The sequence below is a fragment of the Balaenoptera acutorostrata genome, chromosome 13 (assembly GCF_949987535.1).
Source record: "Balaenoptera acutorostrata chromosome 13, mBalAcu1.1, whole genome shotgun sequence".
NCBI lineage: Eukaryota > Metazoa > Chordata > Mammalia > Artiodactyla > Balaenopteridae > Balaenoptera > Balaenoptera acutorostrata.
In genome coordinates this window covers 58,360,725-58,380,511 of record NC_080076.1, presented here as the reverse complement: position 1 = coordinate 58,380,511, position 19,787 = coordinate 58,360,725, and the positions used below count along the sequence as shown (strand labels likewise).

At 41.6% G+C, this 19,787-nt stretch overlaps 1 protein-coding gene across 5 annotated transcripts in view; it reads left to right on the top strand.

Moving 5' to 3' along the window:
- Nucleotides 1-19,787, top strand: part of DLGAP1 (DLG associated protein 1) — an 855,942-nt gene that overhangs the window by 502,983 nt on the left and 333,172 nt on the right. The window contains exon 1 of one of the 5 annotated variants that reach the window (XM_028168888.2): nt 9,551-9,619. The exons of the other annotated variants lie outside the window; for them this stretch is intronic. The gene's annotated coding sequence lies outside the window, so the exon portion shown is untranslated. Of the gene's footprint in view, nt 1-9,550; nt 9,620-19,787 lie in introns of those variants that run through there. 5 annotated transcript variants of the gene reach the window in all.

Sequence of the window (19,787 nt, the reverse complement as noted above, 5' to 3'; positions counted from 1 at the left end):
AATATCCTGTGATAAACCATCATGGAAAAGAATATGAAAAATTATATATATAGGTATAACTGAATCACTTTGCTGTACAGCAGAAATTAACACAACACTGTAAATCAACTATACTTCAATAAAATTTTTTTAAAATACAAAAATAAAATGAAGGGAAATTCAGTCATACTATCCTTTTTCATAAGGATCCAATCTTGACCTTCTTTGCATGATTACTACCACCATCCACTTCACCTACCAACAGAAGAAATTTTTTCCCTAATTTGTATGAGATAATTTATGCAAAATCAATTCAGTTCCACAAACACTGAGTACTGTAAGCCGACCACTGTGCTGAGAAAAATCAAGTATGTGTAAGATCCAGGCTTCATCCTAGAGGCCTGCATAGTTCATGTAAAACAAGGAATGTGGCCCAAATGGACTCAAAACTAGGTGCCCAGTAAACTTTTTTTTGTCTTCAGAGAGCGAGCCATTTGACCTGGTAGGCATTTACCATCCAGAACTTTCTAGTAGGACTTACCTCTTTGCTCTATTTGTACTCGCCTAATTAAGCCGGGGCTTTCTCAGCTCACAGCTGGAGAAATTAAACTCGGGAGGGTTTCAATGTCTTATCCTCAAGCAATTCGTGGACCAAAATCAGAACTCTGACTCCTTCTAATTCCCAGCAAGCAATCATCCTCGCAGGTTTTGCAGAAATTCTCCCACCTCCACCCAGGCTTTTGTTAGCATTCACGGTTTTTAGACACTACTGATGACATCAGAAAGATTCCTATTCTAATTTTCTTCAATATTTTCATATATTTAGAAAATGAGGCATCCCTTCTCAATCCTTTATTTCTATCTGGGAGAGGAGGTGAATCACTCCATTGAGGCTGGCAATGGATCCCACTTCACCATTGACGGCCCCCAGATGCTGCCAAGGCGGCAGGCGCTAGCAGATGGCAGTGATTTCTAATCACCAATTTTGCCTTATCCTAGGGAGTTATTTATAGAGTTTTCATTGCTCTAGAGTCCACTAAGAAGGCAGTAAAAACCTTAGTCCACCTGAGGTCACTTACCCAAAGGTTGTGTTTTGTTCTAAGTTGTTATCCAATTTGAATTTTGGCTGATAGGAAACAGCAGGTTTTAATGGATGAAATTTTTGGTCTGGACTTCTTGACTTTCTTTTTTAAAGCCAAACCCAACTCTGCGTGCCTTGTTTTAAAATCACTTGTGGTGGATCATACCAACATCGAAACTGCCAGCAAACGCATTACATTTTCACTTCTTTGAAAACGGGGGTATGGAGAGAAAGCTGTCCTGCTGATAACAGATAACATCTTCCAATTACTGCCCTGGGGACTCTTTACGATTTGAATAATGACATGATAATGCACATTCTCATTGGAAAGATATTTTAATGATTCCTTAATATTAGCTAGGAATACTAGGTAATCTGTAAAAAGTTTTTAACTGTGAAAGAATAGCAAATGATTTCTTCCTGTTCCTTGGCCACCAGAAGGGCATTCTCAAGAACCTCTCATTAAACCCATCAGAAATAATGCCGGATCAAGAAAGCTGAAGTTTGTCAATATAAGCCTTGAACTTAACTTGGCTTAAAAATAGGAAGAAAAAGTATTTCTTCTAGAAAACTCAAAACCACTTGAACATACCATAGTTAGATATCTAGACAAGAGAAAATCATGTATGGGCTATATACTTCTCATAGAGTTTTCCAGCATTCTTGGTAAATAGAAAAGTGAATATACACAGAAGGTGTCTCAGGCAGGCAGTCAATAAGTGAACACCTTCTGTGTGCCGTACACCAAAGAGGCGGCAAAAATGGAGACGTATGGTCCTTGCTGTTCAAGGAATTTACCCATGATTAACACTGTCTACTTGGAAGAACCAAGAGAAAGAGAAACCTATAAAGTTTTGCAGTTCCAAGTGTTTTCTTTTTTTATTCAACCACTCTCCCAGTGAAATAGAAGTAATTATCACTAATAAAAAGAAATCAAAAGTAGGAAGAAAAGATCCATGGTCAGTAATAGCAAACCAGCATCCAGGGTTCATTAGGTGTCACCTCTAGACAGCTGGTCCCTTTTAAAACTCAGCCTGAGAATACAAGTTGCAGTTAATGGTCCATCAAGATGAGGTAACCCATGACATGAATTTAATACGAAAGTACAGATGAACTTATGACTAGTCAAGGACTAAACCTCAACTTCCATCCAGCCATTTGGTTTATGTGATCTCAGGTCTTGAATGAGAAAACTTAGGTGCTAAAAACCTGGAAGCTATGACTTCAGAAGTCTTTCTTGCCTGCAGTCGAAAATTTCAGTCACATGCTACTAAATGGATGAACCTTGAGGACCTTATACTAAGTGAAATAAGCCGGCCATAAAAGGACAAATACTGTATGATTCCACTTACACGAGGCATCTAAAGTAGTCGAATTTATAAATAAAGAGAATAGAATGGGGGTTGGGGGGAGGGGGCTTGGGGGAGAGGGCAAGGGGGAGTTGTCGAATTGCTATAGAGTTTCAGTGCTGCCAGATGAAAAGGTTCTGGAGGTCTGTTTCACAACAATGTAAATATACCAAACACTACTAAACTGTGTACTTTAAAAATGTTTAAGATGGTAAATTTTATGATATGTGTATTCTATCACAATAAAAAAGTTTTAATGACATGAAAAAAAAAGAACACCTCACTTAGGAAAGATCTTCAGCAATTGCTTTCAGCTGTTTAAGCCAGAACTTTTACCGCTGCCCTTTGCCTTGTATAGCAAAAGGCTATCGTCGCAATAAACAAGCAGCCAGGTGGTCTTGAGTATAGAATTATCACTGTTACTGAGATTTTTCCAAGCAGACAGAAGTTCATTTCTAACTTAAAAGTCCATATTCTAACCAAACACCACCACCTATTTTTAGATAGTATGCTTTGCATCTACTGATTTCAGCAACTCAAGCTAGAATTTCCTCAACACACACACCTTGCCACCCGAACTATGAAGAACAAAATCAGAGAGGCACCCGTGACTGTGGCTCAAGCATCTTAAAAACTAAAATATCCAGACCTTCGCCTCAGACAAAATTTATTGTTCAAGATTTAGGAATACGCTGTCCCTAGCATGATGCTTCAAACACATTTTTGTAAGTTACTTTTCACAAAGTTTATTAAAAGTGTATGCTAATTAATGCAAAATTGGATGCTACATGATAACATTCTGTTTAAGGATATTTTCTCACTGAGAAATCATATTTGTGAGATAGCCTAAATGTTTCCTCCCCTCTTACGAATGCCACATAAAAGAATAATCAGGCATAAATAGAGACTCTCTTAAAAAAAACAACCTTCCATGGCAGTGGCTACCAATGGGAGCAGCACAGCAGAATCGCCAAGGGAACATTCTGAAAAAACAGACGGCCAGGCCAAACCCCAGGTTTTCACGAGTGGGGGGCCCGAAATCTTTTCTCAAGGGTGCCGCTGACGATCCTGAATCACAGCCAGAGTTAAGAGCAAAATTCGATAGTTATACACTCCTTGTGAGATGTTTAATCAATGACTTAGGAGGGCACAGCTTTCGTCCCATGTAAGTTACCCCTAAATAACACGTCAGGAGATTTTTTATTCGTACTTCCTAATTATGTCACATTCATAACCACGCATCTATCCTGTTTCCCATCACACTCTTTGTATATTGTGTTCTCATTTTGCCCGTGAGCCAAACGAACAGGGAATTATGTCTGACTCAATGTTCAGTACAGTGTCTAGAACACTGGCACCGAGTTGTGTTAAAAAACAGTAGGAACTTAAAAAATTAAAAAAAATAATAAAAAAACAGTAGGAACTACGTGTGGCTTTCATACACCCAAAATTCTTTCATGCAGGTATATCAGGTTTAAAATCTGCCCTTACACATCACGTGTGCAGGAACGTAACTTTTTCTTCTTTGCTGCAAGTAAATTAAGCTTACCTTTGAGACCCCCGGCTCCAGTCCAGATGGAGAACTTGGGATACTTGCGCCGTGAAAGTTAACAGTCAGGCTGCGTGAGGTTCTCTCTTTTAGAGAGAGATTTGGTCAAATGAGGTGTTCTTTCTTCACGCGGGGAGGCTTACGCAGCGTCCCACGCGGGGCTGCCTCCTCCTCCTCCTCCTCGGCGTCTCCTCCCCGGCCCTCGGGGCCTCCGTGCTACCAAGTGTTGGTAACACCTGTGGTCCGCACCGCAGCCTCTGGTCATGAAGTGGGAGCACCTGTGTCCTCCCCGCCCGCACCTCGGGCCTCTGGTTCTTTCAGCACTTCTGCAACTACTCAACCCTGTTCCTTCCTCTCCCAGTTAGGGAGGGAGGGAGGGGCTCTCTGAGGTCACCCGTCCACCGAGTCAGCCCTGGACCCTCACCAATCCCAGCGTGAATCAAACCTATGAGGCCTCCCTAGTAGGCTTGCCATCTTTCCAAGCGTGGGATGCAGGCAGAGATCTGTGACGCTCCCAGGCCTGTCTCACCTGAGCCCACGCCAGGTTTCGACCCTAGGGGTTGATAGGGTGAGAGGTGAGCCTCCTTTCCAAATCTGTCTGGAAACACAAAAGACCCCGAAGAGCCAAAACAATCTCGAGAAAGAAGAACAGAGCTGGAGACACCACACTCCCTGACTTCACACTGGTCTTTTTTTACACACTGTTTTCTAAACTGTAGGTCAAGAAATAATTTAGTGTTCACAGCCAGCATTTTTAAATTACATGGGAGCCAATAGGGATAGGGTCAACTAGAAGAGAACATTTGCTGTATTTCTTTTTTTTTGTATAGTGGATCAAGAAGTAAACTCTATTTTTTTTTACTGTCAATAAAGGATCAGAAACTCTGGTCTCTCATTCTGTCACCTTTTAAACTCTCTGGTGTCCCAATAAGATCTTTTATCTCTGCTATCTCTGGCTTTCCCAGTAAGAAAACACTTCCGTAGAATCACCCTTCAAGCTCTCTCCTCTCGGATTTATTTTGTAAACTGTACTCTAAGCGTTGCAGACTCTCCTGTGTCTGGCTTTTCTCCCTCCTGTGTCTGGTCCCCGCAGTGTCCAGTCAAGACGTTCCTAATGACCCCTTCTGAGCTGAGGACGTTTTCATTCCTGCTTTCTCTGTGTCCCCTTCTGTCCTTCCTACCCTGGGGCCATTAGCTTCACCCTCGCCTAGTTTTAATGGTCAGAGGAGCCAGGGAATCAAGAGAGAGAAAATACAACACAGAGCAATTCGAAATTTTAACCTGCCACACAGGAATGTGGCGGTTTCCTAACACTTTAAATAAGTATTTTTTTAATGCCTAGACGCATAATAACAATCCCTCTAAACTGTTTGATTTGTTTATACTGGTAGTCACCTATTTTACAAGGCTAGATAAAGCAAAGAGTCATTTAAAAACGCTGCCCTCAAACATTTAGGTTTGAGCAATTATACTCCAATAAAGATGTTAAAAAAAAAAAAAGTAAAACACTGAAAACAGCAGCTGATATGCAAGGTGCAGGCATGGAGGCCAGCTATATAAGAGAAAGCAAAAGTAGCTGGACCAGAATCAGAGTACAAAGTATGAAAAGCAACTTAATCTGGGATGAGAGAGGAACATACTACACACTTTGTCATTTATTTTACTGCTATAGTCTACACCGTAGTTTTGCTTTAGAGACCAAAGTAACTAATTCTGAATATAATTGCATAAATTACCCTATTATAGTCTCATATCCCATTGTGCTACCTCCTCCACTCTCTGTCTTCCAGCCACTTTGGCTTTCCTTCAATTCCTTGGACTTGCCGTGCTCCCTCCTGCCAAATAGCCTTTGCACATCTTTTCCCTCGCTTCTTTGCTGAGTTTGTCCCTACTTATCCTTCAGCTCTCAGTTTAAGCGTCACTTCTGAGAAGTCTTCCTGGTGACTCCAATATAAATTGAATTCCTTTGTGGGGTTTTTTGTTTGTTTGTTTAAATTTCTTTTATTGAAGCATAGTTGATTTACAATGTTGTGTTAATTTCTGCTATACAGCAAAGTGATTCAGTTATGTGTGTGTGTTTGTGTGTGTGTGTATACACACACACATTCTTTTTCATATTCGTTTCCATTATGGTTTATAATAGAATTTTGAATATAGTTTCCTGTGTTATACAGTAGGACCTTGTTGTTTACCCATTTTATATATAATAGTTTGCACCTGCTAATCCTAAACTCCCAATCCATCCCTCCCCCACTCCCTCTCCGCCTTGGTAACCATAAGTCTGTTCTCTATATCTGTCTGTTTCTGTTTCGTAGATAAGTTCATTTGTGTCATATTTTAGATTCCACATACAAGTGATATCATATGAAAAAAACCATTTAGTTTTGACTTAAAACATGTAAATGGTTATTCATTCACTAACCTTTCATGAGGCATTAAGGCCTTTTTTTAAATGAATCTGTTGATTGAAGTTCCAAGCCATCTTTCCTACATGAGCCACATTCATGACGTATTACCTACAAATTCTGGTTTCGGTTTTCTTTAGGTTGGGATGTGCAAAACCATCTGAACGCGGCATCCTTCTAAACTGTCATTATTTTTTCCATGATTTACACTTGTCTCACCCACAACTACTTTGGCAGCAATTTTTAACAACACTTTGTCTTGTCAACCTTCACAAAGCTTTCTAAATTGAAAGAGAAACAATTTCTTTAAACTCTTTTTTGAAGAGATTTTAGAGAAATGGCTTTTCTGCATTCATAGTTCAACACTCTTTGTAATACTTAATTGAACTAAGTAATCGTAATGCCATGTTAGACTGACATAAATAGATTTGAGGAAAAGTCTAGAAAAGCTCTAAAGTAGCTTGATAGTGTGAGCGTTCCCTGTGCCGTGGGCAGCCTAGCTGTTTCTCCAGAGAGGATGAAGAGGGTCCATTAAGCTGGGAAGGGAGTTAGGTGTTTTGTGAAAAGGGTTTCTGCTGCACTAAGAAAAAAGATTCACCCTAAGATAAAGCAAAATGCAAGGTATGATAATTTCAGAAAAATGTCCTCATGTAGCGAAAAGAGCACTTTTTGATGGGGGAAAGAGAAAGTGGAAGTGAGGAAATTCTAGATTCTAGACACGGACACTGCTTCATTCATGACTTTGCGTAAATCAAGTAAACTTCCTAGAGTTCAAGGTTTTTTAAAATTTTTTTTCTTTTTTTTTTTAATGAAGCTAGACTAAGTCCTCTTCAGCTTCGAATCCTATTGTCCATACTCACCCAAAGTTCTCGTGGGTCAACGTGGTTTAGGTGGAAAAGGGGTGAATTGTGCTCAGTTTCTTCTTCCGTGAAATGGGGGACTTGGCATCCCCCCACCCCCGATTCCTCAGGTCTGCTCTGCAGGATGATCATTCTGAAAAATGGCAAGAGGTAGTCTTTTTTTTTTTTTTAACATCTTTATTGGAGTATAACTGCTTTACAATGGTATGTTAGTTTCTGCTGTATAACAAAGTAAATCAGCTATATGTATACATATATCCCCATATCTCCTCCCTCTTGCGTTTCCCTCCCACCCTCTCTATCCCACCCCTCTAGGTGGTCACAAAGCACCGAGCTGATCTCCCTGTGCTATGCAAGAGGTAGTCTTCAAAAGATTCAGTGACCAGACAGTTTTACAAAATGCTGGGGTAAAAATGTTTAAAAGGTTTCTTTACTGAAAAACCTCACAGCCTTTAATAGGCTAAAGGGTTTGTGAATGTCTAAAAAGAGGATATAATAGCCAGCTTCCCCCAAATATATTGCACCAAATCTCTCTTTTTTTCTTTTCTTTTTTTCCTCATAGAATCTCTCTCAGGATTAGAGATCCACGGAAAACAACTTTGGGGAAATTCTAGCCCAGCTATTTCTGTGGTCCTTTCTATCTCCAAATTCCCTAGCCTACATCGTTGGCTAATTGAGGCTTTTAACAAACAAGGTATTGGAAATGGCCAGAGAAGCAATGGGGATTATTTTTAAAAGACAAAAGCTTGAACAAAGTCAGGAAGGGTATGGAAATTTACCAGAATCTTCTTTTTTATTTTTTAATTTTTATTAGAGTATAGTTGATTTATAATGTTGTTAGCAGAACCTCCTTTTGATGTTTTCCCTGGCACCAAGAAATGACCACCAATAAACTACAATTACTTAAAAAATTGTGTACAATATTTGTATTGGTAGAAGTGATTTCCAAATTATCTCTATTAGCTCTCTGGTCCCTCCCTTGATGCATATACATTTCAACTCTCTTGATTTATTTTTATAATGTCAGTGATGAGACTATCCAGAGAAAATGGAACAGAGATTACAGATGGTACTAGGAGTGAATAATAATAAAGAATAAGAGAGTTGGGTCTTTCTACCAAGAAACCTTGCAAATTCATGTACAGAATTTGTCCAGAAAACGCATTTACCTCTATCTACCAAGTGAATAAGGCTCATATTTTTATTCCTCTTTTATTTTATGTGCAAGGGATAAGTGAGCAAGAACCAAAGTGTATCTTGAAAGACTAATCTCAAGTCTTTTTAAGGAGTGACTAACATTAAATGTATTAACAGCTAAGAATTATAGAAATTATACTCTTTTGTAAGAACAAAATATTTAGTCTTGACAGCTTTGCTTTAATTATGAGGTCCGTCTCTTCCTCAAGTACTGATTCATTAAGTGGTTAAACTATAAAAAGATCAAGTGCATTTTCTCCCAATTTGAATGGATTGTTTAATCATCACTGAAAACTCACTGAATGGCAGCTCCAAGAATGCATGTGATCAATGCCATTACAGTCTGACTCTATAGATTGAAGTTTGGAGGCAGGACCAGATGAAATCCACGGACTCCATTTTTCCATCAGCATCCTCAGAGGCCCAGCCTAACCTTGGCTTAACCCCAAGCTTGAGGACCCCAGAAGAATAAATAAAATTCCTAAAATTATATTTCCTTAAAGTTTGAGGTCATTCTGAAGCCAAGCCAGCATTGCTGCAGTGGTTGTAGATTTCACCAGGTCTAGTGCCACCTACTGGACCATATTACCACTGTTGACCCCAGAGCAACCCCAATCTGTTCTCGATCTTACCCTGCACTGCTTAGTCCCATGGCTATGGAGCAAGATGCCCTGTTTAGCATCTGTCTGGGTAGCACCCTGCAAAAGGATTCTGATCTCATATGTCATCCTTCACAGCCTTTGGTTACTGAGAGAATTTGTCAACACGTAACCTAAACGCTGTGCCTGAGAGTGGATCCCCTCAATTCTGTTGGTATAAAGTGGAGCGAAAGGGAATTCTCACCAGATGAGGGTCAGGAAGGAAAACTTTTCCTCCAGCTCAGAGTTGTAGGCTTTATTACTGGTGTTTCCTTGTAAAAGGCACCCATCTCTCTGGGAAATCATGCCAGTAAAATTTCACTAAGTCCAATAGTCAGCCACAGGATAATCTCTTTTTTTTTTGTCTTGTGTGTTTTTTGCTGAATAGTTCTTGACATACGAATGTTACTTAATGTTACCTCTGCCATTTCAGGATCGCTGTTTTCCTGATGAGGCATCTGGTATGAAACAAAGCAACAATTAAAGGTCAGAGGCAGCTATTATACAAGGATTTTCTTTGAAATGTGTTCCGTGATAATATCACTCCACCTGGAAGGAATGGTGAGCGTAACGAGCCCAGTGTTCCTATAAACAGCCAACAATATCAGACCCAGAGGAGCAGGCCACGTAATACAAATACGGCTCTTATTGTTTATGGCTGTATCTAGGTTAAGGGAATTTTAAAGGGTGTGATTCCTCTGCGGTTTGAAACACATTCTGCAAAGAACCAACGGGCCATTTTTCCCTGTGCATATTTGCAGTGTGAACACTGGGCTGGTCATATATAAGTTTATATATGTCCATATATTATATTCATAGTGTTATCTCAATTTTCTTGCCTCTAAAATGGAAAGATTTGGACTATATTATATTGAATAAATAATGTTCATTGGAAAAATTATTTTTAATATTATTACATATCATTTTTTTAAAGGAGGCAGATTTAGACAAATTGGCTGAATTGCCACATTCAAATTCCTAGTGAGCTTTCCCTTCTGCTGAGTTTGCATTTACTCAGTGGAGTAAGCAGTGCGCTGATTTTCTGCATTGCCTTACTTCGGCATATTCCCAGATATCCCCATTTATTTATTAATTTCAGTCACTAAGGTATTTAGTCAACAAAAATAGGGCGGGGGCAGAAAGATGCCTAAGAATCGGTTCTTGCCTTCTGAGAGCCTGCAATCCGAAAGAGAAAACAGGGCACTTAGGAAAACACTGAACGAATACCTTAAATATAATGTACACATACAGCTAAGTGCTGTCAGAGCTCAGAGAAGAGGCAGATCACCCCCGGATGGAATAAACAAAGAGGGCTTCATGGAGGGAGGAGAGTTGGAATGGGTCTTAAAAGATGAGTAGGAATCTGAGGGTTTTCCACTTAGAGTCTTCAGGCCAAGAAGATACCAAGCATATTCTAGGAATAACAAATACCCACACAGTTTATGCAGAGGAGCTTGGGCTGATGCGTTTGGAAAATAGATTTGAGCGAGGTTATCAAGGATCTTGAATGTCTGAAGTCAAGGCTTTATAAGCAAGAAGGAACCATGGAACGTTTGTGAGTAGGTGAGGCTTGCGCATGGGGGAGCTGAGCAGAGGCTAGAGGCAGGAATAGAGCTCAGAATAGGAGATCATTGTCGTCATACAAACTAGAGACAGAGCCAGATCTGGCGTGGAAGTTAGAGAAGTCAAAAGAAGAGGGGAGATGTGAGAGAGGTCCATTTATCCATTAAATTAACAATTACCGAGCGTTAGCTGTATGCCACCGTTTTCCAAACATCCATCATTTGTATACCACCATCGTGATTTTTGCCACATCTGCTTCTCCTGGTGTTATTTTTTTACTTAATATTTTTTTACAAGTAGACTCATTTTCAGTTTAAATACATTATCTTTTTCAAAAGAAGTTTGATGTCACTTCCACTTGCCTTGCCTCCAACAGAAGTTAACCATGAAACTAAGAATAAGCAAAACAAAACAAGTTAATCACTTAGGTAGATGCTGTGTCTGCTGAAGCCTGCTTAAAAGGGAGGAAAAGCAAAAAAGAGATTTAAAAACATACCATCAATAAGCAGAGACGTTTCTGCTTTGACTAAACTCAATGGATTGTAAGAGAATTGAAATGGAAATAACTTTCTCATTATATGTCAGTACTGGGGTACTGTGCTCTGAGCCAGCTCCAGTGCTGGGTCCTAGGGATGCAAAGATGAACATCATCCTCTGTTCTCAGAGGGCTTGGCTGAGCAGAAAGATAGGAAGCCCACAAACGAATCCTGACAGAGCAAGAAGAAAGCCCATAGTGGGCGGTGGATGCCCTAGGACACTGCTGGCCCATTGGGAGCTTGGGGCGCCCCTCTTAGAATTCTTCCTCAGCCCATGATTCCTTGGCAATTGAATCCTAGTTCTAGCATTTAATTCCTATTTCATATGTGTGGGCTGCTTCCATCTAGTTGCTAAGAACAAGCATAACAACCTGCCCTTATTTTCTGAGAAAACAAAACAAAGGGGGAGATTTCTTAGGCTGAGCAGAAAAGTTAAAATAGGGTGGGAAACACCCCAGGTAAGCGGTAAACTATTGCCACATAGGAGGGTCCACAGGAGGCTGTCAGATCCTTCGCCCCTGTCAGAGCTACACCCTGAGATGAATCAACCTCTTAGACAGCCCGAGATCATGGGTCTGAGAGCCAGGGGCATGCAGCCCACTGTCCCTCAGCAACCAGCTCCTAACTTCCTCCATGTGGTTCAGCATTTATATTTTTAGGAGATTATAAAGCTCACTGTGGATGAACACTAGGCTGGCTGTAAACTGGAACGTGTATTGGCCTTAAGAGTAACGGAAGCCACCCCACAGTGGGAGAGGCGGTAACTAGAAAGATGGCTGCGGAAACAATGGCTGAGCTCCATCAGTATGATGCTGTGCGAGGTGAATAAGATGGTGGGGTAGGGAAGCAGTTGACTTCTGAAGGATGAATAGGAATTACTAGGCATCGAAGGGCATTCCCCAAGTGGAGGAAGTAAGCACCACACAAACGTCATAAAGAACAGAAGAGCAGGATGGGTAAGGAAAACCACAGGTGGTCTGGGGGTTGTAGCCCAGAGCCTGGGGGATGGCGAGAGGGGATAGAAGTGAGGCTGGGGGATATTCATATCAAGGCCCCGAGGGGCTGTGCAGGCAGGCTACACAAGGGGTCAGGCTTTATGTTGATGGGAATGGAGACAGTTTTGGGCAGGGAAGGTGCGTGATCAGATTAGGAGGTGAGAAGATCATTCTGGAGGAATAGGAAGAGGAGGTGGAGGCAGTGAATGGAAGAGGCAGTGGGACTTGAAAATCATTTTTACCATTTCTAAATCTCTTTCTCCTTTGCCCGTTTTGCCGTTCTCAGCACCCACAAGCCGAATAAGGGATGTCCAAGGCAGGATTCCATTATAACAAACTCCCACACTGGAGAAAATAGTTTTCCGAAATCAAATTTCTTTTTTCTTCTAACCCATCATCTAATCTGTGTCGTTCCTCCTGCTTCCCGGAGGCGTACCGTTCCTCTTTCACAAGTCTTGGAGTATCCACTCAAATGCATTCATGGGACATGTAAGTGAGCCAGCAAACTGATGGGGTTTTCCCCCACCTTCTGTTTTATCCATTCAACATTTATTGAGCACTTACTCCGTGTGTGGCATTGGGTTAGATGCCGAGCAGTCAGATCCCTTGAGGAGTTCACATTAGGGCGGAAGACAGAATAATGTGCAAATAAGGAGTCTTCAGCGAGGTGAATGCTTAGAAAGCACTAAAATGCGGTTCTTTCCAAGGGGCCATGAGTTGCCCAGGTCCAGGACTCAGTGGTGGAGGGAGGAGAGGTGGTGTGGTCCCTGGGCAGGGCACCTGTGGGCTCAGATGAAGAACAGCAGTGTCCTGTGCTGGTACTTACCCAAGTGCTGTAAGTTACCGCGAATTTCCAGGAACCCACAGGAGAGACAAACTGTGTTGCCTGTAAAAGATTCCCTGTCCATCTCGCGTTCCTGCATTCTTATCCCTTGGGCATAGGGAAGACGATTTCCCCAGGGCAGCCCTCCATTACCCATGGATCCAGTTTTACGCTGTGATTAGTTGCCATTGGATTCCAACCCTTTTCATAGAATTCATGTTCGTCCTTATAAACGTGTTTCTCCACTGCTTAATTTTTCAGGTTTTTTCATTTACATTCAGTGACCCAGAGCAATGCTCAGGGTCTATAAATAAAAATAAATCTTGATAGAAAACTTAAACAATTCTAAAGGGATTTCCTCATCTGAAGGACACAGGATGTTGACCATGTTGAAAACCAGTTATGTGGCTGCCAGTTGTAGACCAAGGACCATAACAGGTGAACTCTTATAATTTATAGAGCTGTGTTGTCCTAAAATAGCCTTCTCTAAAGGAGAGACAAAAAAAGAAAGAGGAAAAAAAATAATACATTGCTAAGCCCACACAAGCAAAAAAACCAAAAAGTGGGATAGTAAGAGAAGACGCCCTGTTTCTAGTTAAACATTCTACGTGCTAGAAGCTCAAGGCAACAGCAAGGATGTTTTCTGAAATCTGACCAACCCTGGGCATCTTGGGTCCAGAGAATAAGTAGTAGGGCAAAAGCATCCCCATTTTGAATCTCATTTCATCCAAAAGTTTTCTTGGAGTCTAAAATGAACGATTTTCCTGCAAGCAGCATCCTTTTAACATTCCTATTCCCATTTGAAGCCACTTCCCATCTGACTTACACAGTTGGGTCTCACACTCACCACCCTTGCTCGTTCTCAGATCTGCTGGGCTGGAATTTTAAGCTGCCCGTTTATTTGGCTGGAAAGTGAAACTTACAGTCCTCCTTCAGTGGAATTGTGTCTTGACACAGATTCAGGTAGAGGAAACAACACCCCTCAGTGATCAGAAGGAAAGCTGCCATGGGCGGTGGTTACAGCAGGCACCACTCATGGGATGCCAGTCCAGTGAAGGGTTGATTGTGAGTTCCCTCCCCTACTCTGATTTCCTTCATTTGTCTTTCGGGTCTTTACTTACCACTGTAGCGTAGGCTGCCTCCCTGAATGAAGGGAATTACGGCCCCCAGCCCCGTTAGCAGATGGTGAGGAGAAGCAGCCATACAGAAACTGAAAATTTCCAGGCTAAGTTTAGAGAGGTGAAGAGAAAAAAGGCGTCTTTCATGAAGAAGTTCGTAAATTCTCCTAGGTTTCTCGCATTTTTCCCTTTCAATGGTCTATCTACAAGTATAGGTAATATATATGTTAAGTATGTGTCTATGTCTCTGAAATCTGTATGCAATTTCCATGGTTGAAATTATTGTCTTATTAGATAATAACAACAGATGAACAATCCTACTTCTGTATGATGCTGGAACGTGTGATTTTTCTCCTGGGTCCTCTTTTTAAGTATGCTTATGTGACTATGTATTTAAATAAAAGTGCATCAGTGATGGCAAAGCGACAGGACTGCCACACCGCACGACATCAGCTTGCCCCCTGCAGGTGTGCTGCTGTACACAATGTGTGCATATGCTGCAGCCTTGGTGACATCCCATCGCTGTGGTTGAGTGACAAAGACGAACTTTGTCATTGATAGTGTAGGGGTGCACAGTGCAAGTGCTGGGATTCAACTTCCTGGATTAACTCTGAGTAAATGATTTAACCTCTCTGTGCCTCATTTTCCTCCTCTGGGAAATGCAGTCAATAAGAGCACCTACTTGCTAGGGCTGCTGTGATAACTAAGTGGACGATGCCTCTAAAGTGCCCAGGGCAAGGTCTGGCACATAGACCTATCTGCCTAATGCTTGCTGAAATATACTAACAGGTATAAACTTAACTGAACTACCTCTTTAATAAATAAGCCAGTGTCTTATACATCATCGCCTAACGGATAACATAATACAATTACCACTATTTTAAACATTATATATTGTCTCCCAACACAAGAATGTACTTTCCATGAAGGAATGGACATTTTGAGTTGTGTTCATGACGCAATCCTTGGTTCCTAGAACTGTACCATCATTTAGTATATACTCAACAAATATTTGTTGGGAAAAAAGGAATACGTGAATGTTAGCTCTTTTATTAGCTTCTAGAGATAACTGAGAAGTGATTGTCTACACGGGCTCACTTCTGTATTGAGGCTAAAGACATTATCCACATAATATACAGAGGTCTAGGTGAGGTGGGGAGAAGGGGGCACGGGTAGCCGGGGCCCTGGGCTCAGCACATTCACAGGCTGACATCTATGATGTGTATAAAGTTGCTGAGTCCTGAACAAGATCTCAGGACCACCTAGTCACACCTGAGGATGTGCATTCCCAGGGGGCAGTTTCCTCATTAGCTTATTAAATGCTTATTAGATGTTTAAGCTGGATGGGTCTTCTTATATCAAAGAAAATTGATGTGATGAAGTATGATAGTACGTATTATCTTTTTTCTTTTCATTTTTTTCTTTTAGCAGCTAAACTTTTCTTCAAAGGAAAGTCCAAAAGCTGTGGAGGTCCACTGATGGCAGGCTGGTCCCTGCTGTGCTGCCCCCAGCATCCTCAAGTTTCTTGGAGCTGTCAATAGGGCCGGAAGCACAAGTGCTTTAAGTCTCACAGCCCCGGGGTCAAGTGTTAGCTTAGCTGCTTACTAGCTGTGCTCCCTGGGCAAGTCATTCAACTTCTGTAAACCTCAGTGTCTTCATCTGTGGGAAGGGGAGAAATCATACCAAGCTTGCAAGGGTTCAAAAGGGATCTATACTGAGTTCCTGCCCCATCATAGGCCTCTATAAAGTGCAGCTTGTATTTCACAGAATTCAGCAATACCAGTGAGATCATTCTGTAGCTGATTGAGTCCCTCGTAAGCCACCTCAGCAAGGGAAAAGGGCTTCCCCTTGCAACATCGATGTATCAGCAGCCAGGTTCTAACCAGAAAGTTCTCCCATCTTCAAGATGTGCAGAGAATTTGACATGGAGTCTCCCAACATTTTCTCCCATCATTGTCATGGTAGCTCAAGAGCCTCTAATTGCTGAGAAGGTCGAGGAGGATGCCTGGGCCGCAGGATGGATGCAGCCCCTGTGCCGTGGATGGGACGGCAAAGTAGGCATCCATCCGCAATCTTCATGAGACTCCACTCACAGAACGATTAGCACAGTGCCCACACACAGACACGTTATTCCCAGGACAAAGACAGTCATTTTATTTATAAATTACCACCTTTTTTACATAAAAATATTGTGTTTCTGAATTTCCCTGGTGGTGCAGTGGTTAAGAATCTGCCTGCCAATGCAGGGGACACAGGTTTGATCCCTGGTCTGGGAAGATCCCACATGCCGTGAAGCAACTAAGCCCATGAGCCACAACTACTGAGCCTGTGCACCACAACTACTGAGCCCACGTGCTGCAACTACTGAAGCCTGCGTGCCTATAGCCTGTGCTCTGCAACAAGAGAAGCCACCTCAGTGGGAAGCCCGAGCACCGTAACAAAGAGTAGCCCCCGCTTGTAGCAACTAGAGAAAGCCCACACACAGCAATGAAGATCCAACGCAGCCAAAAACAAATAAATTTTAAAAAAATACAGATTGCCAAATGCAATGTGGTACCCTGGACTGGAAAAAACAAATATTGTGTTTCTAAATTAGGAGGCTGGGATTAACATATACATACTACTATGTATAAAATAGATAACCAACAAGGACCAACTGTATAGCACAGGAAACTATATTCAATATCTTGTAATAACCTATACGGGAAAAGAATCTGAAAAGAAAATATATGTGTGTGTGTGTGTGTGTGTGTATAACTGAATCGCTGTGCTGTACACCTGAAGCTTACACAACAGTGTAAATCAACTATACTTCAATTAAAAATTTAAAAAAATATATTGTGTTTCTCAAAATTGAAAAAAAAAATATTGTGTTTCCGAAGCAGGAGACCTCCCATTCATGTATTTATTCAGCTAACATTTACTGAGTACATCCTATGGAACGGGGACTTTCCCAGGAAATGGTTATACGAAAATGAGCGAGACCCCTTATGCCCACTAGAATCCTGTGGTCTCCTGGGAGAGATCTGCATAAAAGGCAATACATGACCACAGACATTTCCAGTGCCTGGTGGCAGTTTGGATGATGTGCATGAGAAAACACATAAGGCAGCTGTCAATTCTGCCCCCCTGGGTTCAGCAAAGGCGTCACCAAAGAAGTGACAACAGGGCTGGGGCTTGAAGACAAAGTTTGAGTTTAGTCTAATGGAGGGAAGGACCATGTGCATCCCAGGAAGAATCACAGATGTAAGAAATACAGCGTCTAGTTGAGTGGTTCTCACTGTGATTCCTCAACCAGCATCAATATCATCAGGGAATTTGTTAGACATGCAAATTCTTGGGAACCACCCCTGAAACTCAGGATTGGGTTCAGCAATCTGTGTCTTAACAAGCCCTCCAGCTGATTCCCTGCACACTCAACTTTGAGAAGCATTGTTACAGTCAGTTGATGGTATCAAGGGAAGGAAAAAATATATTAGCCAAGTATTTGTATTTTACATAATACAGAGATACCTGGCTATAGATTTTCCATCCCCCCAAAAGATTGAAGCAGGCTACATGATTACATACATCATCATTAAAAGGGATAAGGTACACAGCCAGAGAAAACAATGAAAGTAGAATAAAAGTAGAAGAGTAATAACCATTACTATTTAATTGCAAATTTCCCAATAAACTTCCCGGGATTCAAATATAGATGGAAAGGCATTTATCTGACAAGAATAGCAGTACCTGCAAGATGTTAACAGTACCTGGCAGTTGTTAAACACACAGTTTTGCTAATACTAAGACCTGAGAGGGATTTCCTCATCACACCGCATTCAGAAGACAAGTTTTGCAGAGGTGGATGACAGCCCAACAGTAAAAACCACGCAAGTATACATATCAGCTTCTTATAACTTCCTTACACAGGCTTAATATCAAAGAGAGTTCAGTGAAAGGAGTCCAGTGGGAGACCTTAACAATGAGGTCAAGTTTGTAGCTCTCAGACAATCTGACTCACATCTGGATCGTATCCTCGGAGACGAACGACACGGAAGCATTAAAAAGCCAAAGGAGAAATGGAATGGTTAGACCTGAACGAAACACAGGGCAGGCTTTGCACATCATCCTAAGAGCCTCAGCTTTGAAGATTGTGCTGCTCTGGACTCTCCAAACCTCCCAAATTGAGATGTCTTTGCACCCCTTAACTTTTGCACCTTCTAGACTTGTTTTTTTCCAAAAGCTTTTTACCTGATGCATTACATATGGAACACAGACCACACAATCTAGGGCTTGATTAGATTCCAATCTGTACTATTCTTGATTATTTTATATTTATGTGGTTTATTTTCTCAACTAGACCATAAATTAGATAAGGCCGCTCATTTCCATGTGTCCTTTGGCGCAGGGAACATTTAAGAGGAGGCTTTATTGGTTTATTTTTTGATTGAAGTATAGTTGATTTACAATGCTGTGTTAGTTTCTGCTGTACCTCAAAGTGATTCAATTATACGTATATATACATTCTTTTTCATATGCTTTTCCATTATGGTTTGTCACAGGATATTGAATATAGTTCTCTGTGCTCTATAGTAGGACCTTGTTGTTTATCCATCCTATATATAAAAGCTTACATCTGCTAACCCCAACCTCCCACTCCATCCCTCCCCCAACCCCCTCCCCCTTGGCAACCACCAGTCTGTTCTCTATGTCCATGATTCCGTTTCTGTTTCATAGATAGGTTCATTTGTGTCATATTTTAGATTCCACATATAAATGATATCATATGATATCTGTCTCTCTTTCTGACTTACTTCACTTAGTATGATAATCTCTAGGTTCGTCCATGTTGCTACAAATGGCATTATTTCATTCCTTTTTATGGCTGAGTAATATTCCACTGTATATATGTGCCACATCTTCTTTATCCATGCCTCTGTCGATGGACATCTAGGTTGTTTCCATGTCTTACTATTGTGAATAGTGCTGCTGTGAACATAGGGGTACATGTATCTTTCTGAATTATAGTTTTGTCTGGATATATGCCCAGGAGTGGGATTGCTGGATCATATGGTAGTTCTATTTTTAGTTTCTTGAGGAACCTCCATACTGTTCTCCATAGTGACTGTAGCAGTTTACATTCCCACCATCAGTGTAGGAGGGTTCCCTTTTCTCCTAGGTGGTGGTTCTAATACGCTTGCAGCTGCCCAGCTGGGCAGAAGGGTAAACTTTACTCGGATGAGTAAGCTTTAGTGGGCCTCCCATGGTTCCGCCACAGACAGTACAGGGTCTCAAGCCACTGTGGCCAGGGAGCTGGGCCTGGCCAGACCTAGGAAGTTGATAGGCAGCCTCTCTGTTTCTTTCCTGGGGCTACGTGGAGTCTGGATCTGTTTCTCCCTGTATGTTTGCTCCTCTCTCTTCTCACATGCTCCCTCTGCAGGACCTTTGTTTCTGCTGCCCCACAGTCTGAAATAGCGCATGACTCTGGCTTCTGGTGGTGCCAACATTGACCCTTCCTGTACTTGACCTTGCGGATTAGCTTACCAGGGTTCAGTGACTCTAGGAACATCCTCATTTAAATTTCCAGGAGCCAGCATCTGATTGATTCAGCCAAGCCTCCACATGGATGCCCCTGAGCTGGGGTCTGCAAACCCAGTTCAATCAGCTCAGAGGATGTGGTGATCGCCTCAACATTCCTGGCCAGGACAGCGT